The 25647-nt window shown below is 41.7% G+C and overlaps 1 long non-coding RNA gene across 2 annotated transcripts in view; it reads left to right on the plus strand.

Annotated features, from left to right (window-relative positions):
* The window catches only part of LOC307056524, a 64110-nt gene that overhangs the window by 26857 nt on the left and 11606 nt on the right, over positions 1–25647 (plus strand). Inside the window, exon 6 of one of the 2 annotated variants that reach the window (XR_013811013.1) lies at positions 24011–24359. The exons of the other annotated variant lie outside the window; for it this stretch is intronic. This is a non-coding gene — a long non-coding RNA (uncharacterized lncRNA). Of the gene's footprint in view, positions 1–24010; positions 24360–25647 lie in introns of those variants that run through there. 2 annotated transcript variants of the gene reach the window in all.

Here is a 25647-nt window from a genome sequence, read left to right on the forward strand (position 1 = left end):
CTATTAGCAAGTCCTGTTGGCTCTCTCTTCAAAGTGTTTCCCAAGACCTATCATTTCTTACCACTTGTTCTCTAAGTTAACATTGTCTCTTTTCTCGCATAGTTTAATTTTTTCTGAGTTTCATTTTCTTTCTTTTTTTTATTATATAAGTTTCAGGTTATAATTCAACATCTCTATATACTACATAGTGATTCTCCCAAAGGTCTAGCTACCATTCATCACCATACAGTTGACCCCCTTAACCTTTTTCACCTACCCCTAGCCCCCTTCCCTCTGGTAACCATTGATCTGTTCTCTGTATCTTATGAGTTTTGTTTTGTTTGTTTTGTTTTTGGATTTGACATATGAGTGAAATCATATGGTATTTGTCTTTTTCCTTCTGGCTTATTTCACTTAGTAGAATACCCTCGAGGTCCAACCATGTTGTCACAAATGGCAAGATTCCATTCTTTTTTATGGCTGAATAGTATTCCATTGTATACATATAAACCACATCTTCTTTATTCATTCATCCATCGATGGACACTTTGTATCCATATCTTGGCTATTGAGAAATAATGCTACAATGAACATAGGAGTGAAATATCTTTTTAATTTTTATTTATTCTCTGGATAAAAACCAGAAGTGGAATAGCTGAATTATATGGTAGTTCACTTATTAATTTCTTGAGGAATTTCCATGCTGTTTTCCATAGTGGCTACAACAATTTACATTCCCATCAACAGTGTATGAGAGTTCCCTTTTCTCCACATCCTCTCAAAAACTTATTTCTTGTCTTTTTGATAATAGCCTTTCTAACAGATGTGAGATGGTATCTCATTCTGGTTTTGATTTGCATTTCCTTGATGATTGAGCATCTTTTCATGTGCTGGTGACCATCTATATGTCTTCTTTGGAAAAATGATATTCAAATCCTCTACCCAGGGACTTCCCTCATGGCACAGTGGTTAAGACTCCGTGCTCCCAATGCAGGGGGCCCGTGTTCAATCCCTGGTGAGGAAACTAGATCCCACACGCATGCCACAACTAAGAGTTCTCATACCACAACTAAGAAGCTGGTGAGCCACAACTAAGGCGCCTGTGAGCCACAACCAAATAAATAAATAAATAAATAGAATATTTTTTAAAATCCTCTGCCCATTTTTAAGTTGGGTTGTTTGTTTTAAGTTGTATGAATTCTTTATATATTTTGGATGTTAACCCCTTATCAGATATATAATTTGCAAATATCTTTTTTCATTTACTAAGTTGCCTTTCATTTTGATGACGGTTTCCTTTGCTGTTCAGAAACTTTTTAGTTGATGAAGGCCCATTTGTTGATTTTTGCTTTTTGTTTCCCCTGCTTTTAAAGTCAGGTCCACAAAACATCACTAAGGCTGATGTCAGTGAGGTTACCAATGTTTTTTCCTAGAAATTTTATGTTTTCAGGCATTACATTTAAGGCTTTAATCCATTTTGAGTTTGTTCTTGTGTATGGTATAAAATAGTGATCTAGTTTCAATCTTTTGCATATGTCTCTCTAGTTTTCCCATCATTATTTATTGAAGAGACTGTCTTCTCTCCATCATTATGTTCTTGGCCCCTTTGCTGTAAATTAATTGTTTATATGTGCATGGATTTACTTCTAGGCTCTCAATTCTGTTCCATTGATCTGTGTGTCTGTTTTCGTGCCTGTACCATAATGTTTTGATTACTACAGCTTTGTAGTATAGTTTGAAATCCAGGAACATGATACGTTCAGCTTTGTTCTTCTTCCTTAAGATAGTTTTGGCTATTTGGGATCTTTTGTGTTTCATACAAATTTTAGAATTATTTGTTCTAGTTATATGAAATATACCATTGGAATATTGATACAGATTGTATTGAATGTGTAGACTGCTTTGGGTAGTATTTACATTTTAACAATACTAATTCTTCCAATCCATAAGCACAAAATGTCTTTTCATTCATTTATGTCTTCTTCAGTTTCTTTCATCAATGTCTTATAGTTTTCAGTATACAGGTCTTTAGCCTCCTTTGTTAATTTTGTTCCTAGGTATTCTTTTTAATACAGTTGGAAATAGGATGTTTTCTTAATTTCTCTTTCTGATAGATTGTTATTAGTGTACAGAAATGCAACAGATTTCTGCATATTAATTTTGTACCTGCAACTTTGCTGAATTCATTTGTTAGTTCTAATAGTTTTCTGGTTGTGTCTTTAGGGTTTTCTATGTATAGTATCATAACTTCTCCTTTTCCAATTTGAATGCCTTTTATTTCTTTTCTTGCCTAATTGCTATGGCTAGGACTTCCAATACTATGTTGACTAAAAGTGGTGAGAGTGGACATCATTGTCTTATTCCTGTTCTTGGAGAAAATGCTTTCAGCTTTTCAACATTGAATATGATGCTGAAGGTTTGTCATATATGGTCTTTATTATGTTAAACTGTGTTCCCTCTATACCCACTTTATTGAGAATTTTTATCAGAAGTCAATGTTGAATTTTGTCAAATGCTTTTTCTGCATCTATTGAGATGATCACACAATTTTTTTATAGATCTTTATTGGAGTATAATTGCTTCACAATACTGTATTAGTCTCTGTTGCACAAAAAAGCGAATCAGCCACATGCATATACATGTCCCCATATCCCTTTCCTCTTGAGCCTCCCTCCCCTCCTCCCTATCCCACCCCTCTAGGTCATCGCAAATCACCGAGCCAATCTCCCTGTGCTATGCTGCTGCTTCCCACCAGCCAATTATTTTACATTCAGTGGTGTATATATATGTCAATGCTACTCTCACTTCGCCCCAGCTTCACCCTCCCACCCCATGTCCTCAAGTCCGTTTTCTATGTCTACCTCTTTATTCCTGCCCTGCCAGTGAGAAAGATCATACAATTTTTATCCTTCATTTTGTTAAAGTGGTGTATCATGTTGATTTGCAAATATTGAACCATCCTCGCAACCCTGGAATAAACCCCACTGAATCATGGCGTATGATCCTTTTAATGTATTGTTGAATGAGGTTTGCTAATATTTTGTTGAGGATATTTGTATCTGTGTTCATCAGAGATATTTGATTGTAATTTTCTTTTTTTGTAGTGTCTTTCTCTGATTTGGTATCAGAGTAATGCTGGTCTCATAGAATGAGTTTGGAAACATTATTTCCTCTTCAATTTTTGAAATAGTTTGAGATGGATAAGTATTTTTTTTTAATGTTTGGTAGAGTTTACCTGTGAAGCCATCTGTTCTTGGACATTTATATATTAAATGTTTGTTTTATTACTGATTCAATTTCATGATTAGTAATCAGGCTTTTCAGATTTTCTATTTCTTCTTGACTCAGTCTTGAAAGATTGTCTATTTTTAGGAATTTATCCATTTTTTTCCAGGTTGTTCAATTTGTTGGTGTATAATTGTTCATAGCAGTCTCTTATGATTCTTTGTTTTTCTGTGGTATCTGTTGCAGTTTCTCCCCTTTCATCAGGTTTTATTTATTTGAGCCCTCTATTTGTCATTTATACCTTTATAAAGCTGAAATTAAAAAAAAAAAGCTGTATGGGCTTTGGTGACAGATCCAAGTTGAAATCTCACTCCTGCTCCCTAACATTTTGACCGTGACAAATTACTTAACCTTTTCTAGCCTCCATTTCCAAACCTGTAAAATGAGTATAATGAAGCCTCAAGGAGAAAATAGTCTAGCATCAATATCTTGGAGTTTTTCTTACCTCCTTTTTGAACTTGGGGTCCAGTAGACTGGTAAGAAATCGGGGATTTTTCTTGTTCTTTAGTTGGGAGTAGTTCCTCTGCTATTTCATTTTACTTAACTATCTCTGTCTCTATGAATTTAGGAGAAACAGTTATCTAATGTGGTCTTGACGGAGTGTTTTATGTGGGAGCATCCCATGTAGACTGTGTGAGCCCAATATTTTTGTTGTGCGGGCTAGTTTTGGTATGGTTGCCAGCCACGTCTTTCCTCAGAGTGTGCTGGCTGTTATCCCCTTGATAGGGGGTGTGATTGGTGTCCAGAGCCTGCACTGGATGTTGGGTGGGAACTCCTCCTTGCTTCATGGCTGTCACAGCCCAGACAGGGACGGGGTCTGCTCCCCAGTTGTTGGAGTAGAAGCCAGGAGGATTGAGTTCAGTCAGGTTCTGCTGCCCTTGAGTATGTGCCCTGACCCAAAGGAGGTGACCACTGAAGCAAGTGAGGCCTGTGTGGTCACAGCAGACCTACGTGTCACCTGTGCATGCATCTGTGGTTCTGCCCAGAAGCAGCCCAGTCTCATCCCTTTCTCCATTGTGTTAGTCCCAGACCTAGTGCCAGACTGTGGTGTGGAGTGGGCTGGGCTGGGTACCAGGGCATGGTGGCTGCAGGAATCCAGGTGGTTTTGCTGCCGCCTGGGACCTGGGCTGCCTCTGAGGCCCTCTCCCAGGACCTGTGCACCCCAGATCTGGCTCCAAGCTGTGGCGTGGTGTGGTCGGAGCCAGAGTTCTCGTGTCAGGTGAGAAATGGAATATTTCCTCCATATCAGTAAACAAAGGATGTCACAGTCATCAGCGATTGCTGGTGGGAACTCAGGAAGGAAAGAATACCTGCCATCAGACTGCAGCCACTCCCTACCATGAGCCCTGAGGAAACTCAGGATATGAAAGCACAGGATACTGGCCCCAGATAGCTGAGGTGCACATCAAAGGAATGATTTCAGTGAGCCCAGACTCTTGCATCTTCCCATACATAGAAAAGGGCTAAATTCCTTAACTTGAAATATCTAGTTTTCTTTTACTAACAATAATCTTTTGTTCCTAATACCTGCCCTTTGTTGCCAAACTCCAATATATCCTGCTCCCCGTCGCCTCCTCGGAGCAGTTTTCTCAGGCTTACTTGAGATGCTGCCTCCTGGGCTTGAAGTCCTCAGTGTGTCCTCCGAATAAAACATAACTCTCAACTTTTAGGTTGTGCATTATTTTTTAATCAACACAGGAAACAAACCCTTGTCCTCCTGCCCAGAGCCTGTCCGCCGGAGACTCAGCGACCAGCTGCTATACATTTCTGGGGCACCACCTGATGTGCTTGCCAACAAAGTCCTGCCTGGTGGGATCCACCCCCATTGTGCGCACTGACAGTGGGCTCCAAGGTTCGGCTGGGACCACATCCCAGGCCCTCCAGGCTGTCTCCATGCAGCTAGATCCCATCCTCTCCTGGGGCCTGTCTGCGGAGACTCAGCGCTTAGCTGTTGCATGAATTTGTGGCACCGTCCAGAATGCCCAGTGTGAGCTCCAGATTGTGAGTGCAAGGAGCTGGTGGCTGCCACTGCCCTTCTCTCTGTTAGTGCAAGTTCGTGTTCCTGATGCAGACTGAGGCCAAACAAACTGAGTTTGGAGCAGAGAAAGGTTTATTGCAAAGCCATGCAAGGAGACAGGTGGCTCATGCCCTAAAAAAAGCCCAAGCTCCCTGAAGGGTTTTGGCAAAGCATTTTTAAAGGCCAGGTGAGGGAGTGGTGGTCACAGGGCAGGTGATCAGCTCGTGAACAAATCTCTGATTGGCTGATGGTGAGGGAACAGGGTGGTGTCACAGGGGTTAAGATTATCAGTCTTTAGGCTCCAGGAGGCCTGGGGCTATGTGCTCATGGTCATCAAGTATCATGTTAACATCAATAGTTAACATCTTCCGTTTGGTGGGGGGTTTTCACATCTGTAAAACAAGTCAGGAAATGTGCATCAAATACCTAGGTACTTCAGAGAGGAGCTGAAGCAGAGGGTATGGGGGAAGGCCTGTCCCAGGAAGGCCCCATAGGGTCCTACTAGGTTACATCTCTCTGCCCTGATTGCTAGTAAGCCAGCATGCACTCAATTCTCACGAGCAGAGTCCAGTCCCTCGAGCCCCTCGATCTGTCCCAGAGGATTTCCCAGCAGACAGGGGGGCCCCACAGGGCGAGGGTGTGCCTGTGTGGACCTTCTCTCCTTTATAGATTCCTCCCAGGGGCAGAGGTCCTGTCCTGATGCCTCCTCGCCCTCCCCACCCCCATCCTACCCAGTTATGTGAAGATCTTTCTTGCAGCTTTGGTTGTATAGGAGATGTTCTGCCAGTTTCCAGTTTGATTTCCGTGAGAATTGTTCCACATGTATTTTTGATGTGTTTGTGGAAGGAGGTCAGCTCCATGTCCTCCTACTCTGCGATCTTGATCCCCATTCTAGAGAATTTTTTTTGTCTTAGTCTAAGACTGTTCTTTTTCTCTTAAGAAGATAGCAATTATGATGACTATAATTTTCTAAGCACCTGCTCTGTTGTAAACACTGCAAACATTTTGTCAACTGAAGAAAAATATACAACCTAAAAGTTGCAAGTTATGTTTTATTTGGAGACCTTATTGAGGAGTATAGCCCAGGAGACAGCCTCTCAGTTAGCTCTGAAGAACTGTTCCAAAGAGGTAAGGGAGGAGCCAGGATATATGGGAGTTTTTGCTGAAAAAACAAACAGACAAACAAACATGTAGTTGAACATCAAAAGATTACTGGTAATCACACAAAACAAACATCTCAGATGAATGATTCAAGTGCTTTTCTATATATAGGAAGATGCAAGAGTCTGCTCATTGAAATTATTCCTTAGATATGCATCTTAACTATCTAGGGCCAGTACCCTGTTTTTCCCCATCCTGAATTCCTTTCAGGGTGCACTGTGGCTGCAGTGGCTGATGGCTTGATGGCAGGCAAACATTTTTTGTTTACTGGAATGGCAGGCAACATTTTTTGTCCACAATTTTATCTTCAGTCCTCACATAAGCACACTCATATGGTGCTTATTATGTCAGACCATGGGCACTTCCTAAGGACTCCAACTACCGAAGGACACTTAAGAAGAAATAAATACACTTTTGGGACTTCCCTGGCAGTCCAGTGGTTAAGACTCCACACTTCGACTGCAGGGGGCGCAGGCTTGATCCCTGGTTGGGGAACTAAGATCCCATATGCTGCAGGGCATAGCCAAAAAAGAAATATACTTTTATCTATTAACAATATTGACTTTGTAGTTAAAAACCTTCTCATAAGGAAAACCCAGATGGCTTCAGAGTGAACTCTATCAAACATTTCAGGAAGGAATAATATCAATCCTAGGAAGAGTCTTCCAGAAAATTGAAGAGAAGTTAATTTTCCTAACTCTTTTATGCAGCCAGTATTACTCTGCTACCAAAACCAGATAAAGACATCACAAGAAAAGGAACCAATCTGTGACATAGCTTCCAATCTCTAGAACTTTGCATGTGCCTTCCCCTCAATAAAGAATGCCATTTTTCTTGATTCTGCTTAGCCAAGTCCTACAATTACTTACACTGTACCCCCCTCCAAAAATCGTTGTTCTCTCAATCTAGTTAACGGTGACCGATTCTTCTTCCGAATAGATTTTAGTCTTGTAGGTGAGGGGAAATTTCCCGTCTTTCTCCTCTTAGTTCTTTTGGTGGGCAATTAAAATTACATAAGGCAGATTAACAGATGAAAATAAAATTTATTCTGTGCACATGGGGAATCCACATAAGTATGAAAAATTCCAAAGACAATAAGGCAAGTTGATCTACCTCTCTATCTCTCTATCTATCTTTCTATCTATCTATCCATCTATCTACCTAACTATATATCTGTCATCTATTCCGGACTAAGGAGAAGGAGATAGGGGGTCTGAGGCTTCAAGGGGAAGTAAGATAATTCACAGGAGGATAAAAAGAGTTAATGTTTGAGAAACAAATGTTTGCTGGGTCATTCAAAGACAATGGGACATAGAGAGGATTTTGATCAAATTGGCTTTGCTAGGTTCCTTGTGCTGGACATGTTTTTTTAGTGATAACTGAATTTGTAGGCTCCAACTCCATTCTTATAAGACATTCCAAAAATCTGAGGTGAGTCAGTTCCTTACCTTCACCTGAATGGTCACTCCTTTTACCAGCCCAGTGTTATGTGATTTGGCTAAATCAAGGAATCCAATACAACACGTGAGTGTTCCATGCGCTTATATGCCTGTGAAGCAAAGCCTAATACCAGGGCTCAGTGGGGTAGTTTGTGGCATTACACACAGTAAGCTGAACAAACAGAGAAAATGTGGAATCTGAAGGTGGCTTCCATCTCTGTTTTACTTAGATCCTCTGTCTTCTCTGGGATGAGGTTGTTACTATCTTGAGTAAGGTTACCTCTTTCCTATGTAAATTCCTTGGTCAAGGCCCTGCGTTGGCTGTGGAATGGGGAGAGGAAGCAGAACACCCACTATCTTACAGCCAGGGCCTCCTGATACAGGTAAATGAACTGTACCCTTTACAGCCCAGGACATAACTCACAAAACAGGAGACTAGAGAGGGAACCACAGCTTCATCTCCGTTCCACACCCTGTCTGGCGCACCATTTCTGAGCCCTTCCTGGAGCTTGATTGGCTGCTTCATTGTCCTTTCCTCAATTTATATGGACTGGCTCCTGTTCCTCCTGCTCCCTGGAGCCCTCGTGGTTCTGTGCTGGTCTTCCACAGAGGGTGAGTACAATGGCAGTAAGGCAAAGAGGGCAGGGTGATGGGGTCAGGGAGTACTGTCCTAGAAAGTCCTGATCAGGAGGAACAGGAGCTACAGAGACAGTGTTTGCTGGAACCAGGCCCCTGAGCCCTTGGCTGCTGCAAATTCCCTTCCCCATAATGAAAACTCTTCCTGAAGACCCTGCTGTTGCTGCTGTCCAGTAGCTCTCCAAACTCTAACTCTAGGAAAGGTGTGAGGGGAAGGGATGATAAAGAATCACGGGGGCATCTATAGCTGGGCAAGGTAGACCGATCAACTAAGACCCAGGTCTTAGTAAGAGGTGTCAGAATGGAGATCCTTCTCCTTCTTTTCCCCCATTAGATGCTGGGTCTGCTCTCTCAGCTAAACTTGCCCAGCCCTACCGGCAATGAAATGCCCATTCAGTGCCCCTTTGGAAACCACAGCTGCAGGCTGAGCCTGAAAAGAAAGAAGGGAGAGGGCTTCCTGGTAACCATGTGACTCCTAAAATGGATTCCTTGGTAGATGCGGGCTCTGCAGGGAGGATCCTCAGAGGCTGAGGAGGAAGGCCTGGAAAGTCTAGGGTTCTGGCCTCAGTCCCAACACCAGAAGCAGCAGCCCTTCTCTCTTCCCCTTAACTACCTGGCATCCCTTGTTCTCATCCCATGGTTCTCCCATATTGTCCAGATCCTACAATGAAATTTATTTCTTGCACCTCCTGCGACGAATTTGTTGGCAAGAACTGCAGAAAGAATTTAGGTTCCTGTCACTCCAGATATCCTGATTTTGCATGCCAGACCAAAGAAGTATATTCTCAACATTTCACCGGAGGTGAGATGACGGCAGGAGAATGGAGAGAGAGGGGAAATTGACTGAGTTACAGTTTCTCACCTGTACAATGATTGGGTTTTAATGGATGATCTCCAGATTCCTTTCCATTTCTGATATTCAGTGACTGAATCCCTAGTAGAGTATATCTGTTACAGCTCCTTTGTTGTAAATGTATGTGAGTGTTGAGAGCAGAATCAAGTTTCCCTGGAAGGAGACTGCCCCTTTTGTGGAAGGGTCTTCAAGTCCAGGCTTTGCCTAAGGGGACAGGAGGGAAGGGAAGGACTGCTCACTTGAAAACATTCCTTGTCACATCCCAAGTCTAACTTGGACCTCTGTTATTCCCCTACCCTCTTCAGAATATATCTACCGATATTCTATCCTGGGCTGCCCAAGAAGATGTGTGGAGTATATACACATCACCGAGTGGGAGAAAAACGTGTTCTTCTGTTGTAATACAAGCTACTGCAATAGCTTATCAGTAAAGGATGAGGTTCCATTCAATTCCATCGCATCAGAGGATTTAGCTTGAGATATTCAGCTAATGTTCAGGGACTTCCTCTTGACTGCATTCTGCTCATCATTCTTTAAAAAAACATCAAGATCCAGAAATACTTTCACTCTCAACCACCACCCACATTGCCTCCTGAGAGCCAAGAGGCCCAAGAGAAATAAACTATGGATGAAAAAGAAATGTAGTGCAACTTTGAAATGCTGTCTGGGCCCAAGTTAGACAACCAGGCCTGATTTTCTGGTTCTGCTTTTCTGGCTGGGAGCCAAACTCCAAGTCTAGGGAGTGGGAAAGTGGGGGAGGCTGCACTGGGACATCTGGGGGCACTGAATGCATTACAATAAAAACTCTAATGAATGACAAGACTATATTTGGGGGAACTCATGGGCTGTTTCCACAGTGGACTAGTTAAGAAGGAAGGGATACTGGGTAAAGCATGACCTGGCAAAAGTCTCCAAGTCATTTTACTTCTCAAATGTCCAGGATCCTAAATCCCATCAGGCCCCTGACACTCTAGGCCTGGAAAGGTCCTCAAAACAGGGAGGTTTTCCATGGGGGCCTAATGTATGATCTATCTTGGAGAATATTCCATGTCACTTGAGAGGAATGTATATCCTGCTGTTGGCATATACATTTTGAATATGTCTGTTATATCTAATTGGTTTATAGTGTTGGCTTAAATCCTCTAATTCCTTATTGATCTTCTATATGGTTTTTCTACCATTATTGAAGGTAAAGTGTTGAGGTAGAATGTCTATTTCTTCTTTCAATTCTGTCAAAGTTTGCTGTATATATTTTGGTTTCTGTCGTTTGTCGCATATATGTTTATAATTGTTATAGCTTCTTAATGAATTGGCCCTTTTATCAACATATAATGTCATTCTTTATTTCTTATAACTTAGGTCATTTTGTTATTGGTATAGGCACCCTAGGTCTCCTTTGGCAACAATTTGCATGGAATATCTTTTTTCATCCTTTGAGTTTGTGTCTTTAGATATAAAGTGAGTCTCTTGTACACAGCATATGGATGGATAACGGTTTTTTAAAATTCATTCTGCCAATCTCTGCCTTTTGATTAGAGAGTTTAATCCATTTATATCTAAAGTAATTACTGACAAGGAAGGGCCTACCTCTGCCATTTTCATATTGGTTTTTTGTACGTCTTATAGCTTTTTTTATCTCTCATTTCCTCCATTACTATCTGCTTTTGCATTTTGTTGATTTTTTTGCAGTGAACACTTTTCTCTTTTAAATTTCCTTTTCTGTATATTCTACAGATATTTTCTTTGGTTACCATAGAAATTATATTTAACATCCTACAGTTATAATTATTTAATTTGAATTGATATGAACTTAACTTCATTAGCATACAAAAACTCTACTCATATACAGTTTTACCCCTTTATGTTACTAAAGTCACAAATTACATCTTTATATATTGTGTGTCCAATAACATAGATTTATAATTAATTTTTATTGTGTTTGTGTTCTAAATCATGTAGAAAATAAAAAGTAATTTGCCTTCCCAAATAAGAATAACAAATGTTCTTTAAGCAACTGCTAATTGTCAAACACTCTTCTAAACACTCTACATGTATTGCATCATTCAAAAAATCATCACAGCTCAATGAGATAAATACTGTCATTATTCCATTTACAAATGAGAAAATGGAAGCATAGACTTAAAGTACTTTGTCTAAGCTCATAGAGCTAATATGTGCTATAACTGGGATTTAAATTCTGATGTTTGAAGACAGAGTCTGCATTATTAATTGCTATACTATAAGGATTCCAATTCTATTCCCTGACCCATCATCCTTTACCAAATATTTACTGCATTTACAGTGTGGATGGAGAAAAGCATAATAGATTTTAAATGGGTGTGCTAATCAGTTAGTTCAGTGCTATGTAGAATTCTCCTAGGTTCATTAGCAGAATTTATCAAATATGCTTCCAGCTCCCCTCCCCTTCCAGATGTGCTGGATTTCCACATTTAGACAATTATTTAGAATAGATAAGAGAGTTGGGGAGGGAGAGCCAGGGAGACAAATGAAGATTAAAAAATAAAGAAGAGAGAATGAAGAACAGAGAAAGGGAGTTAAGTAAATAAATGACACTGAGGGGAAAGTCTGGTTGTCCTGTTGGTGAGGTGCTTTGCCCCTCAACCTATACCACTTTTAACCACCCATCTGATTCACCCTTCTGACTCTCAAGTGCATGGTCAGAAACTCTGAGTCTGCTCTTCTTACTTTTATTATTCTAAACAAACAAACAAATAAACCGAGCACCAGGTTTGAGGACATCACCAGATCAGAGAGTAAGACTAATTTATAAAACCAGGAAAGAGTTAATTCCTCACTCCCATGATTCTGAATGTCTGATATTTGAGGAAGCCACTGAACAAAGAGGGAAGTACTTTGACCCTGTTTCTGGAAGAGATGTATAGAGACTTGCTTAAAGGAGGATAAGGAGATAGGGTAAGGTATTACCTTACTGCTATAGTTATTGTCCTAAAATGTCATTGAAGAAGTGGGATTCCTGGCTCATGTGATAGTTCTATTTTTAATTTTTTTATGGAACCTCCATACTGCTTTCCATAGTGGATGTGCCAGTTTACATTCCCATCAACATGTACCAGAGTTCCTTTTCTTCACATCCTCACCAGCACTGGTTATCTTTTGCTTTTGTTCACAATAGCTATACTAACAGGTATAAGGTAATATCTCAGTGGTTTTGATTTGCATTTCCCTGATGATTAGTGATATTAAGCACATTTTCATGTACTGTTGGCCATCTGTATGTCTTCTTTGGAGAAATGTCTACTTAGGTCCTCCATCCCATTCCATTGCAATATCAAATTAAAATCCAGAATCTTGTGATCTAAGTCAGGTCCTGGGGTGGACGAGGCTTCTCGGGTGTGTTTCTTTGGGTCTTGCAAACTAAAGAGTCAAGTATCTGCTCTCCACACACTTAACATAAAAGTGTAAGATAGAGAGAGAATAACTGTAATAAACACTTCCATTCAAAAGGAGATAATGTGAGGTACGTAGCAGTCACTGGTCCCTGACAATTCTGAAGTCCAGCCTCTCATGTGTAGTCAGTCCTGCAACTGGGAATGATTCTCTGCGGATCTTAGCTCTGCCCTCTGGGCTCTCAGTTCTCTGAATCACCCTTCCTTCTCCAAAAGAAAAGGCCCATGTTCCCAGCTGTCTCAGTCTGCTTCCTGTCCCTAAAAAATTGGGGGTCAAAAAGACTCTTTATTTTTACTTTCTCTATGCCTGTTAGCCTTTTAAAACCTCTGAGCTGATGTAAATGCTCTCAGAAGCAGCCATCTGGGACCTCCTCATAGCCTCACTTCACTCACTATTTGGCATCTGCCGAGGGCTCTTAGAGCCCAGGAAGGGGTTAATTTTTCAGAACTGTTTATCTGGTGAAGGAAAATGAGTGCTTTCAGGACATGAGTTGTGGGTGGTATGTTCCAGTGTAGGCTGTCTGATTTCTGTTATGTGCGTTATCTAGTTATCTGCACAGGATGCATCGGAAGAGCTGAAAAAAAAAAAAAAAAGACTGTCAGCCCATCCATGAGAACACTCTGAGAATGTCTTTGATCAACACTGCTGTGAAAAATCTCTCACAAGATGGCCACACATAATTATACATTTGTCCAAACCATAAAATACGCAACACCAAGAGTGAACTATATTGTAAACTCTGGTCTTTGGGTGATTATGATGTGTCAGTATAGGTTCACCAGCTGTAACAAATGTACCATTCTAGTGGGGAACATTGATGATGGGGGAGGCTGTGCATTTTGGTGGTAGGAGGTATAAAGGAAACCTCTAAACCTCCCTCAGTTTTGCTATGAATCTAAAACTGCTTTTAAAAAATAGTCTTAATTAAAATATTGAAAAAAAAGCTTTCTTATATATCATACAGCATTAACTGTAATTGTCGTGTTGTACATTACATCCCTAGTACTTATTTAACTTATAAGTGGAAGTTTGTACTTTGGACCACCTTCATCCCATCCCCTCCCCCACCCCCACCTCTGGTAACCACAAATCTGATCTCTTTTTCTATGAGTTTGTTTGTTTATTTTGATTTCAAAATAAGTGAGATCATACAGCATTTGTCTTTGTCTTACTTATTTCACGTAGGATAATGCGCTGGAGATCCATCCATGTTTTCACAACAGATTGGCAGGATTTCCTCATTTTTTATGTCTGAATAATATCCCTTTGTGTGTGTGTGTGTACACACTTAGGTTATTTCCATGGTTTAGTCTTGAGAGTGTCATAAATGGAGTACGGGATCTTAATTTTTAGAGATGGGAGAATCCAACTTTCTCCCCAGTACTCAAATCAGTTTCTTATATGGCATGGTGTCTGAATACACTGGGAATACACTTCCTTTTAAAGAATAATACACTTTAAAGTCTGAATACACTTCCTTTTAAAGAAGAGGAAGTGAGGCGCTAAGTCCTGGGTATGGGGTGACCCTGATCAGGCACCTAATGTTGAAGTTTTGCCTCAGTGGGAATTTGTTCCCCATCCTGGGTTCAGTCTCACCGTGGGTCTCCTAAGAGCCCAAGCTCACCTTCAGTTCTTCTAATTTCCCTGTTATTAAATACACAGTATCCTAACAGTCTAAACTTCCCCCAATATACTGAAATATCCTAGAGAAAAAGAAATTCTTTGTTGCCCACCACTCTTCATCCAGTGGTCAGTCCACTTTCCAGAAAGTGCTTGTTATGCAAATGGTTTTGAGGGAGAGGCCAATCTATTCCACCAGCAAGGATGGGTCTCTCTTACAGGACAGTATCTTGGATACTGGGTCTTTCATAGGATGTGACTTCCTAAAGACCTAAAGCAGGACTCCTTTTATGGGGTATGTAACCTTTGTAGAATATTCCTTCTTTAAGTCCAATCCTAGGGGAGATTGGATGTTGCCCACCTTACAATAGTTTTCTATGGCTGATGGCCTGGCTCTTATTGTGACACTTTGGGTCTGATTTTCTCTTGCACGGTGGATGAGATGACCAGCTGTGAGAAAAACTGCTCTAATTATGAAATAAGTTCTGTTTTTTTCAGCATGCTGGGCATACACTGAACCACTTTGATTTCTGCAATGACCCCTCTGAGTCATTCAGGATGAGGATGTCTTAGGATGAGGATGAGGTGTCCAAACAAACTGCCTCCTCATTGAATCTTATCTCTGTTCACTCCCTTCAGAATCATCATTTCCCCTGCATGAGGAGTTTCCCTTAAGATATGCTCACTGCTTATTCAGTCTGTGTCTTTATTGCTGGTGTTTCTTCCTATTAAACATGAACAGAGCTGATTCTGGCTTTTAGTCCATGTCTTATTAATCAGAAGGGAGATCGTGGCACAGATGGGGTGGGCAAATAGATCACAAGCTGAAGAAGGGGAGGAGGGCAGCTGACCCTGAGAAGAGTCCCATGTTTTTAACTGATAGACATTTCTTTCCTCTCTTTCTCTCTTTTCACCTTCCTTCTCTTTTAGCTCTTCCATTCTCTCTTCTTCAACCTCTCCATCACCATTGCTCTTTGTTTTTAAGTTTTGAATATTTATTTTAATTTAGAATCCACAACAACATTGCACAATTGGAAATCGGGGTAGATTGATTGTGCTGGAAATCTTAGAAGAGAGTTATACAGGAAAGGAGTGTGCTGATAGACATCTATTTAACGCATATTATGTTACCTCCATGGGGTCTGTAGTCAAGACAATTTGGAGTATGTTGATGTGGGATATGAGGTAACAGGTACATGATGATGGTTGCATAACTCTGTGAATATACCAAAAACCACTAAATTGTAAATTTTTTTTTCATAAATTTATTTATTTTTGTCTGTGTTGGGTCTCCGTTGCTGTGCGCAGGCTTTCCCTAGTTGCAGAGAACGGGGGCTACTCTTCGTTTCAGTGCGCGGGCTTCTCATTGCGGTGGTTCCTCCTGTTGCGGAGCACATGCTCTAGGCACGCGGGCTTCAGTAGTTGTGGCACACGGGCTCAGTAGTTGTGGCACGTGGGCTCAGTAGTTGTGGCTCTCGGGCTCTAGAGCGCAGGCTCAGTAGTTGTGGCGCACAGGCTTAGTTGCTCCGCAGCATGTGGGATCTTCCCGGACCAGGGCTCGAACCTGTGTCCCCTGCACTGGCCACCAGCGAAGTCCTGAATTGTACATTTTTAAACGAGTGAATTGTATGGTATGCAAGTTATATCTCAATAAAACCAAAAAACAAAATGGGTTTCACCTTGGTTGAATGTTCTTTTTCTCTCCCAAAGTCTATAACATCTTCATTCATTTGTCTGTGCCATCATCTTCCTTCTGCATCACAAAGGGATTTACTAAAATAGAAGCAGCTCTGTGCATGCTTATTGGGGGTGGGAGTTGTGAAGAACTGGCATGAGTTGTGTGGGCAATGACACTAGACAAAAACAGGAGAAGAGACTTCCCCAAGGTCAATGTACCAGAGAGAGTGATACATGAGGAACATCTAATGGGTTAAAAATGAATCCTGAAGAGAACAGAGATAAGCCTGAGGGGAAAGGAGGGAGAGGCTAAGACAATTTGCCCCCCCACACACACACTATTATATTGCAAATAGCTTTGGGAGGGAATTGCAGAAATCCCTTAATCCACAGCAGGTTGTCAATAGCAGTACTCTAAAAAAACCTCCTCGTTATGGCAATTAGTTGAACACAGCGTCTCTGTTCTCGTCAGAACATTCCCTGTGAAAGAAAAAAGCAGAACAAATTGTTCCCAAAAGCCAGGTCTGTGGTGAGCCATGACTATTTTAAGGAAAAAGAGATTTATAGAACCTACAGGCTCCATAATGGCAGCCCTGCCACCCCCCTCTCTAAAAGTCCTGTCCGAGGCTCTTCTCCCAGGATTCGCTAACAGTAGGGAATAGGCACCATCAGGGGGAGCTGTGGTTCTAGTTGTTGAGACCACACAGCAGCTTCTCCCTCCAAGCCAGAGAGGCACAAAGCACTTGCTGAAAACCTGCTGAGTTCCAGGATCTATGAAAAGTACTAGAGGTAGAGTGGTGAGCAACACCCACTCCCTGCGCTAGGTCCAAGGACTGGGGAAGTGACAGGAAAGTAGAATACATGGTGAGAAATATTATGAGATGGACATGGCAGGGAGCCAATGCCAACACAGAGGAGAGGCATGTGGATAGAACAAAGGGTCAGAGAAGATTTCCAGGGCTGATGACTGTCATTCAAGGTGAAAGTTTGAGCAGCACGAGACACACAGAGCAGAGGCCACTGGGAAGAAGTGTATGGAAACAGCACACATAAGTACCCGAAGGTCTGAGCTTTTGGACCCAGAAAATCATGGTGGCTGGGGAGACCCATGAAGCGATGGGTACAATGATGAGAATAACCCCAGGTCCACTTGGTCCCTGCTCCCCTTGACATAATTTTAAGGTCCCCAAAAGGATGACCCTATCCTAAGGCTCAGATCCTTAACCCCTGACCTCAATGGACTCCCTGTATCCAAATATCATGTCTTAAAGAAAGGTGTTGAGCCCTGAAGAAAAAGGGGAATTTTCCACAGCTCTACCCCAGAATCCTCCTGATCACCGAACACATTTACCATGAAATGGCCAAGAAAAGGTTTTAACAGACACACAGATACCATTAGCAGTTTGGCATGTCATCTCACTCCAACAATTCCCATCTTTGTAGAATTCACATTCCTTAGACTGGAGAGCTAAAGCTGCAGGAAGAAAGATCATGCTTAGGGAAGAAGGGAAGCCTCACTGTCACTTCCCAAACAGAGCAGAAGTCACCTGGGAGCCCTGAAGATGTTCTGCCCTTGGAGCTTGGTTCTAGGCACCAATATATCTTAGAACGATAGACAGAACAGGAAGAACTATGGAGATGATCTAATTCTCTCTTACATTAGACAGAGGAACAACAAACCATCAGAAAGGGAGACTGACTGTTCTCCACAGAGCCATACTACCTGCATTTTCAACCTGCATTCTCTTGCCAGCTACAAGCATTACATATAAGATGGAGAGTCAGGTCATTTCCATGGGTATCAGAGCCTGGGCTGAAGCCCCAGGGGTGTAATCAGGGTGGATATTTCTCAGACTGACCACGAGTCCCTGCATCTTCACCCCACATATAAACCATAGTGTAGGGGGTGTGGAAAGCTTGCATATCAGATCGGGTCCCCAGCAGAGGCCAAGGATTCAAGAAGGTCTCAAGGAGAGTAAGAAGATGGAAGAAGCTTCTTATGTGAAACTGGACCTTATTCCTCGGAGGATTAGTTGGAGCTTGCAGGACCCAAAGGAATAGGGAAAAGACTGCCCTGCTTAAGTATTTTTCAAGGTTAAGTCTAAGTCAACAGGTAAACATCCTCAAACCACCTCCCAAGGATTTACCAGTTTCTATGTAAAGCAGAAGGAGACCCAGCTCAGGTAGCTTTTCCCTTTTACCTCCACTGATTCTTGAAACAGATTCTGTTAGAGATTAGGTAACACTTGAGCTCCCTGCAACTGGGGCATTGTCTGCTAAGATCAGCCTACCAGCCACTTTATTATGCACTCAGCCAAGTGCGTAATAGGGACAGGAAAGGAAGGGAGAGGAACAAATCTGAAACTTTCCACCTACTGCAACATTCCAAATCCCTCTTCCACCACCCATTCCTTTCCCCTGCCTGCCCTAGGACATTGCTGTAGGCTGTTCCAACTACAGGTGACCCAGAGGGTATTCTCAAATTTAACAAGTTTTATGGACAGCACACTAATTGCCTAGCTTACTGGAGCAAGGTAGGCCTGGAGTTCTATTTAAAAATGTAAGAAGGGAGTTCCCTGGTGGTCCAGTGGGTAAGACTCTGCGCTCCCAAAACTAGATACTGCATGCATGTTGCAACTAAGAAGCCCGCATGCCGCCACTAAAAGATCCCACGTGCTGCAACTAAGACCTGGTGCAGCCTAAATAAATAAATAAATATCTATATTTTTAAATGTAAGAAATACTCCCTTTTCTAAGCAACCCTCCACTTAGCCCGAAGGAAAAAAAGATTATAGACAAAACAAGGTGAGTTCACTACAGCAGGGGTCCCCAACCCCTGGGTTCTAATGCCTGATGATCTGATGTGGAGCTGGTGTAATAATAATAGAAATAAAGTGCACAATAAATGTAATGCACTTGAATCACCCCAAAACCATTCCCCACCCCGCCACCCCCTCCCAACAGTCCATGGAAAAATTTTCTTCCATGAAACCAGTCCCTGGTGCCAAAAAGGTTGGGGACCACTGCAACAGCATCAAGTTGTGTATACCAGAGACCTTAGCACAAACAGGGGGATGGTTATAAGGGAGGTTTTCTCAGTGAAGTGGGAATGACCTAGATCTCAAAGATGGTCAAATTAAAGAGTAGAAAATGGTATATCCAGAGGAGGTGAATTTCTCTGGATGTAGCAGAGGGCTGGAGGTTATACTAGCTGGAATGTGAAATGACCCTAGGAGGCCACCAGAGCAGTTTTCATATTTTAATCAACTTTGCTACTGGTGCCATGAATCTCTGAGATCAGAACTTCTTGTTCCTCCTCTCAACACCTCTCAGGTTCACTGCGGGGCTTGAGGATATGTCACCATACCAGCCCTTTCTCTCTTTGCTAGGAGAATTGAGATTTAGTGACCAACAGAGTGGGCCAGGGGCTAGGTAAGAGATTTCATACACCAGTGCTACTCTAGTGTGTCTGGGATATACTGGCATGCTCTTATTTCCTTATCCGTGTCTATTTTCTAATCATGAACCCATGGATTCCTTTCTCTCAACCTCCTGAAGCACTCTGTTTTCCGTGCAGTTACCCATGTAGCCTGTACTGAAATGCACCACCCACACCTAATGCCACTGAGCATTCTTATTCCCTCCCCGATGAACTCCCCTGGAAGAAGAACACTTCCCTGGGCACTGAAAGCCCTTTGTGGATGCAGGACTGTGACAGAGAGCTGTTTCTGAGAACACGCCCAGTAGGTCAGATCTAACCCCCAAATGGAAAAGGAGGCCATATGTGAAAAGTCCATGACCCAGGTACAGACGCGTCAAGAAATATGGGATACAGAACAGACATTTAACAGAACAACAGAACTTTCTTGCTCCCCAGCGCCAGGGAATAAAAGAAAAACTGTCAAACATCACAAAGGTCTACTGAGATAACACAACACAAGCACTAAGTACTTGCAGTGGCAAACTAGTCATATGTGGAACACGTCAATTCACAGAGAATGGAAGAAGAGAATAAATCTGAGACTCAATGTCATAAGGACCTTGGTTTAAATCCTTGCCTCTCCCTCATCAGAGTGTCCATCTAAGGCTGATTTTCACTGTGAGATTTTTAATTGAAAATAACCTTTTTTTAATTGAAGGACTGTAGTATATTGTCAAAATATAGAACACGAATGGACATCCATGTGAAAGAAAAAAAAGAGTCTAGACACAGACTTTACACCCTTCATAAGTATATATATTTTATATATATATATGTATTTTTTGTTGCGTTGGGTCTTTGTTGCTGCACGCGGGCTTTCTCTAGTTGTAGCGAGCGGGGGCTACTCTTTGTTGCGGTGCGTGGGCTTCTCATTGCAGTGGCTTCTCTTGTTGTGGGGCATGGGCTCTAGGCGTGTGGGCTTCAGTAGTTGTAGCACTCGGGACTCAGTAGTTGTGGCGCACGTGCTTAGTTGCTCTGCGGCGTGTGGAATCTTCCACGACCAGGATCGAACCCGTGTCCCCTTCATTGGCAGGCGGATTCTTAACCACTGTGCCACCAGGGAAGTCCCCAAAGACTTTTCTGTTTTTTTAAAGTAAGTGGTCTAGGAACTGACACCAGCAAGAAGGCAGATGCTCATTCCCCCATGAAATATTAAAACAACAACAATAACTAGAGACTGGCTAAAATAATTTTATAGGAGCTCTGGAAAACAAAAATATACAGCAACCAAGTGAATACCCAATTGAAAAAAAAAAAGCTGCAAAATGGTAGGAATTTTTATGGTGCTTTTATTTGCCTTTGTCGTTCCTTTACCTGGTGTAAAGTTGGGAAAAATCAACCTCAGGCTGGAAGGAGCAGAACAGGACTTATTCTGTTCTTATGGAGTCATGTTTCCTTGCTTTTTCATGTTTCCGACCTCTTTGCATTGATAATCTGCATGCAGGCGGGTGCAGTCACCTCTTCCGTTCTTTTTGCACTGGCTTCAGTGAAAGGCTTTCACTTGGAGGTGGCTGGGAGGGTACCAACTGTGTAGGATGAGCATCTTTTGTTCCTGAGAAGGCACTGTGGCATAGTTTCTCCACGCAGCCCAGTCAGCTGAGGTTGATGTCAACCAGACTTGGCAGGGGTCTTCCGTGGCCAAGACAGCAGAGGTCCTGCAGGTGGCAGTGGAGGGTAGGGCTGTTGGCTTCCTTGGGGGTGAAGGTTGCTGGGCTCTTCCTATTCTTTTTTGCCCATGGGAGGAAGTTCTAGTTGAAAAGATCCTTTCAACCCCTTGACTAGGGTGCTGGCATTCAGAGCAGTATCTGGAGTCGGTCCCTGCATACAGGACTTCAGTTCCCAGGGGCCTTGGATAAGCTGAAGGGGCTGATAAGCCTCTGCTCTGATGATTCCTTGTAGGGGTGAAGGTAGAGGGGGACTGGGAGTATGATTCCTAACACCTCTCCTGAAGGAGATGACATTTGATTACAGTTAACATTTAATATCCATATTCTATGTATGATCTATGTATGATCTATGTATGATCTTACTCTGTAAGAGTAAGATTTAAAAATGTGTGTGTGTGTGTGTGTGCGTACTTATCATGAAAAGGCCAATAGGATATACACTAAATTATAACAACATTTCTCTCTAATGATATGTTTGGGTGGTTTTTTTCAGTAACTTTTAATTCTGCAATAGTTCTAGATTTACAGGAAAATTTTGTCACAACTAATGAGAAAATATTGATAAGTTAACTTTAAACTCTATACTGCATTCAGATTTCATTAGGTTCCTGCCTAGTTTCTGTTTTCTCTTCCAGGATTCCACATTTTATTTTCTCATCATGTCTCCTTACCTCCTCTGGGTTGCGGCTGTTTCTCAGACTTTCCCTGTTTTTTTTATAACATTCCATTTTTTTGAGGAGTATGGAACAGGTATTTTGCATAATGTCCCTCAATATGGGTTTTTCTGATGTTTTATTAGACCTGGGTTATATAATATCAACCTGCCTTATCATGGATGACATTAACCTTGATCACCTACTGAGTAACTATTTGCCAGATTATTTCTTGTAAAGGTCCCCCCCTCCCATTTTCATGCTTTACTCTTTGGAGCAAGTCAGGAAGTACAGCCCCATTGCAGAAGTATTTGATGTTCTGTTAACTTATTTGTATTTTCCATATTTTCTACAATAGCTACAGAATTTCCATCGATCATCAGTGAAGAGTAGGAGGTTAACAAAAAGCAGGAGTTTTTGGGGGGGGTTTGTTCTGTTTTTATTTTCACTTTTATTGAAAAGGATAAAAGTATATCTTTTTAATTTCTGTTTTTGTTATCCAAAATTTTAATTATGGTAAAAACACATAAATAAAATTTACCATCTTAACCATTTCTAAGTGTAAAGTTCAGTCATGTTAAGTACATTCACATTGCTGTGAAACTGATCTTCAGAACTTTTTCATCTTGCAAAACTGAAACTCTATATCCGTTAAATAACAGCTCTCCATTCCCCACCTCCCAAGCCCCTGGCAACCTCCACTCCACTTCTTTTTGACAAGCATGGCATAGCTGGGAGATATTACACATTCTGTTCCGGACCACCACAGTAAAGACCACAGCAGTAAAGCTACTATTGCAATAAAGTGAAGCACAGAGGTACGCCTGTGTATGAATTTGTCTCCTTGAGGAATCTCATATAAGGGGAACCATACAGTACTTGTCATTCGGAGACTGGCTTGTTTTACTTAGCACTGTGCCCTCAAGGTTCATCCATGTGGAAGCATGTGTCAAAATCTTCTTCCTTTTTAAGACTGAATGATATCCCTTCATATATATATATATACACCACATTTTGTTTATCCAGTTACAGTATTGCTTGGTGAACACTTGGATAGCTTCCACCCTTTGGCTATTATAAATAACGCTGCTATGAACATGAGTGTGCAAATATCTCTTCGAGACCCCACTTTTAACTCTTATGGATACATACCCAGAACTGGAATTGCTGGTTATAGCAATGATACACTAATGACAATAATATAGGAATTCTGCTTTTAATGTTTTGAGCAATCATCATGCCATTTTCCATTGTGGCTGCACCATTTTACACTTCCTCTAACAGTGCACAAGCATTCCTATTTCTCTACATCCTTACCAACAGTTTTGTTTTCTGTTTTTTGGGTATTAGCCAGCCTATGAGGTGTTAAGTGATAAAAGGTACTTTTAAAATAATTAAAAGCCCTCTAACTGGTCCTTTTCCATCACCATGACCCATCCATAGTTCTTTTTGGTGGAACCAGATATAAGCACACCCAGCTTAATATAGGCTGGAGTACTTGAGTTGGGTTTTATTGCCATTGATCTTAATGGGGTTGTTGCTGACATTTTTGCCTTTAATAACAAGGCTCTGGCTTAGGCCATGCTCCTCAGTGGACAATCCAATTTGTCTTCCATTCCCATCTCCTAACTCAGCTCAAATTTAAAGGGGACATTTATTTTAAAATATTTAAATTTGATATTCTGAAAGAAAGTTAGTGTTTGTTTTTTTTTTTTTTTTTGCGGTATATGGGCCTCTCACTGTTGTGGCCTCTCCCGTTGAGGAGCACAGGCTCCGAACGCACAGGCTCAGCGGCCATGGCTCACGGGCCCAGCCGCTCCGCGGCATGTGGGATCCTCCCGGACCGGGGCACGAACCCGTGTCCTCTGCATCGGCAGGCGGACTCTCAACCACTGCGCCACCAGGGAAGCCCGAAAGTTAGATTTTTAGAAGATTCTTCTTATAACTTTGAAATGTTTTAACTAAATAAGAGTCCTAAAGCGATTTAATTTATTCTTGTTAGTTTTTTCAAGACACATATAAAAGGTTTCATTTAATTTGTTTTAAATTGTGAATGGGAAATAATCAAAAATCAGTAATAAAAATACAAATAATAATCTCCATTTTCCCATAGCAAACAGCAAAGGAAAAGAGAAAGAATATGCTAAGGAAAAAAGATGGAAAGAAACTGAAAAAAAAAAAAAAAAGGAGATGGACAAAAAGAGCAGAAAATGTTATATATAGAAGAGGAGAAGATGTATAAATATTCAGTGCTACAGTTATAGTGAGAGGATTTTTCCATTAAACAAATGTAAACACCAAGAAAGAAATACCAAGAAGAAAAAAATGTTTCTTTGATTAAAAGCATTAAGGTCACTCTTATCAAAGGTCCTATTCCACTTTCTAAATCTGATGAGCCCACTTTTTCTGCCTTAGGCCTTGGTACCTTCTTGGACTTTAAGGCTTTTCTGCCCATCTGCCAGTTGGACACATTTTCCTGAGTTTTCCACTGACCCCACAAACTCCTGATGTATAAGATGGTACCCCTCACCTTTCTGGGCACATTGCAGTCACTTCTGAGTTGGTGGGATCAGAAACCAGGCAGCCAGAGGAATAGGGTGACTGTGAGGAATCAGGGTGGGATGATGATTTGCAGATGTGAACGAAGCAGAGAGATGAACCAAGGGTGAACTGAGAGCACTTGGTGTATGTTGGTGGGAAGGAGCCGGTTGCCAGGAGAGAAGTAAGGAGGGAAACTTGGAGTAGACAGGAGGACACAGCATGCTCTGCAGGAGCACGTGTGGAGGATATGGGACCAGAGATGCCAAGAAGAGAGGGTGAGGGGGCATCACTGCCAAGGAATCAACTGTTAGTGACCCTATCATTCTTTTCCCTTTCCATAATATTTATTACAGAAATCTCGACCTTTACAGCAAAAGGTTGAAATCTTCAGGTCCCCAAAATAGAAATTTGAAGATGAACAATAATCATAACAGTCCAATTCAGTGTGGTCGAGGCGCCATCCATCTGGAAGAGAAGGACACTGACACTCAGTGCCAGACAACAATACCTGGAACCTTCCCCCGACACCCCAAGCCTGGCTTCCAGACCAGGGACACATCCACCTCCCAGTGAGGGCTCCCTCAGACTGCAGCCCCTACCCAGTGTCAGGAGTCAGGTGCCAGCTCAAGCCAGAAGAACCTGGCTTAATAGCATTACCTTTCTCTGAGAAAATGAAGAAATCTCTGGTTCTACATCCAGGGCCTTGTTCCATGGTGCAGTTGCCTTTGCCTCTCAAACATTGACCTTTCTTAAAATTTTGGCAGACCATACATAACGTATCTGAAGCTGTAGAAAACAGACATGAAGGCTGATTCCAGAGCTGAATGGCTGATATTAAGGTGGGCTAGAACACTGATAGGGTCCAGGGGATCAAGGAAAAAACACGATCCTAAATACTTCCTCCAATATATGCTTAAAGCTTGGAAATGTTTGCATCATATTATGACTGTTGATTCTGTAAGGATATGGGTCTTTTACACAGGATTTTGATTCCATTAAAAATAAAATGAAAGCTGTCCCCCTCACTATGATGCCATTATGCAGAACAAAATGAGAGCATCTATATACAGGCACCAGAGGCCAGAATATCCTGGGACATAGGACTGTACTGGCTCCAAGGTGGGGATGCAGTCTTACAAAATTTCTTACCATACCTCCCCACAAAAGACATCTGATGTCCGAACATATCTAAGTGACAGTGGAAATATT

The sequence above is a fragment of the Hyperoodon ampullatus genome (assembly GCF_949752795.1).
Source record: "Hyperoodon ampullatus genome assembly, chromosome: 7".
NCBI classification, from domain to species: Eukaryota; Metazoa; Chordata; class Mammalia; order Artiodactyla; family Ziphiidae; genus Hyperoodon; species Hyperoodon ampullatus.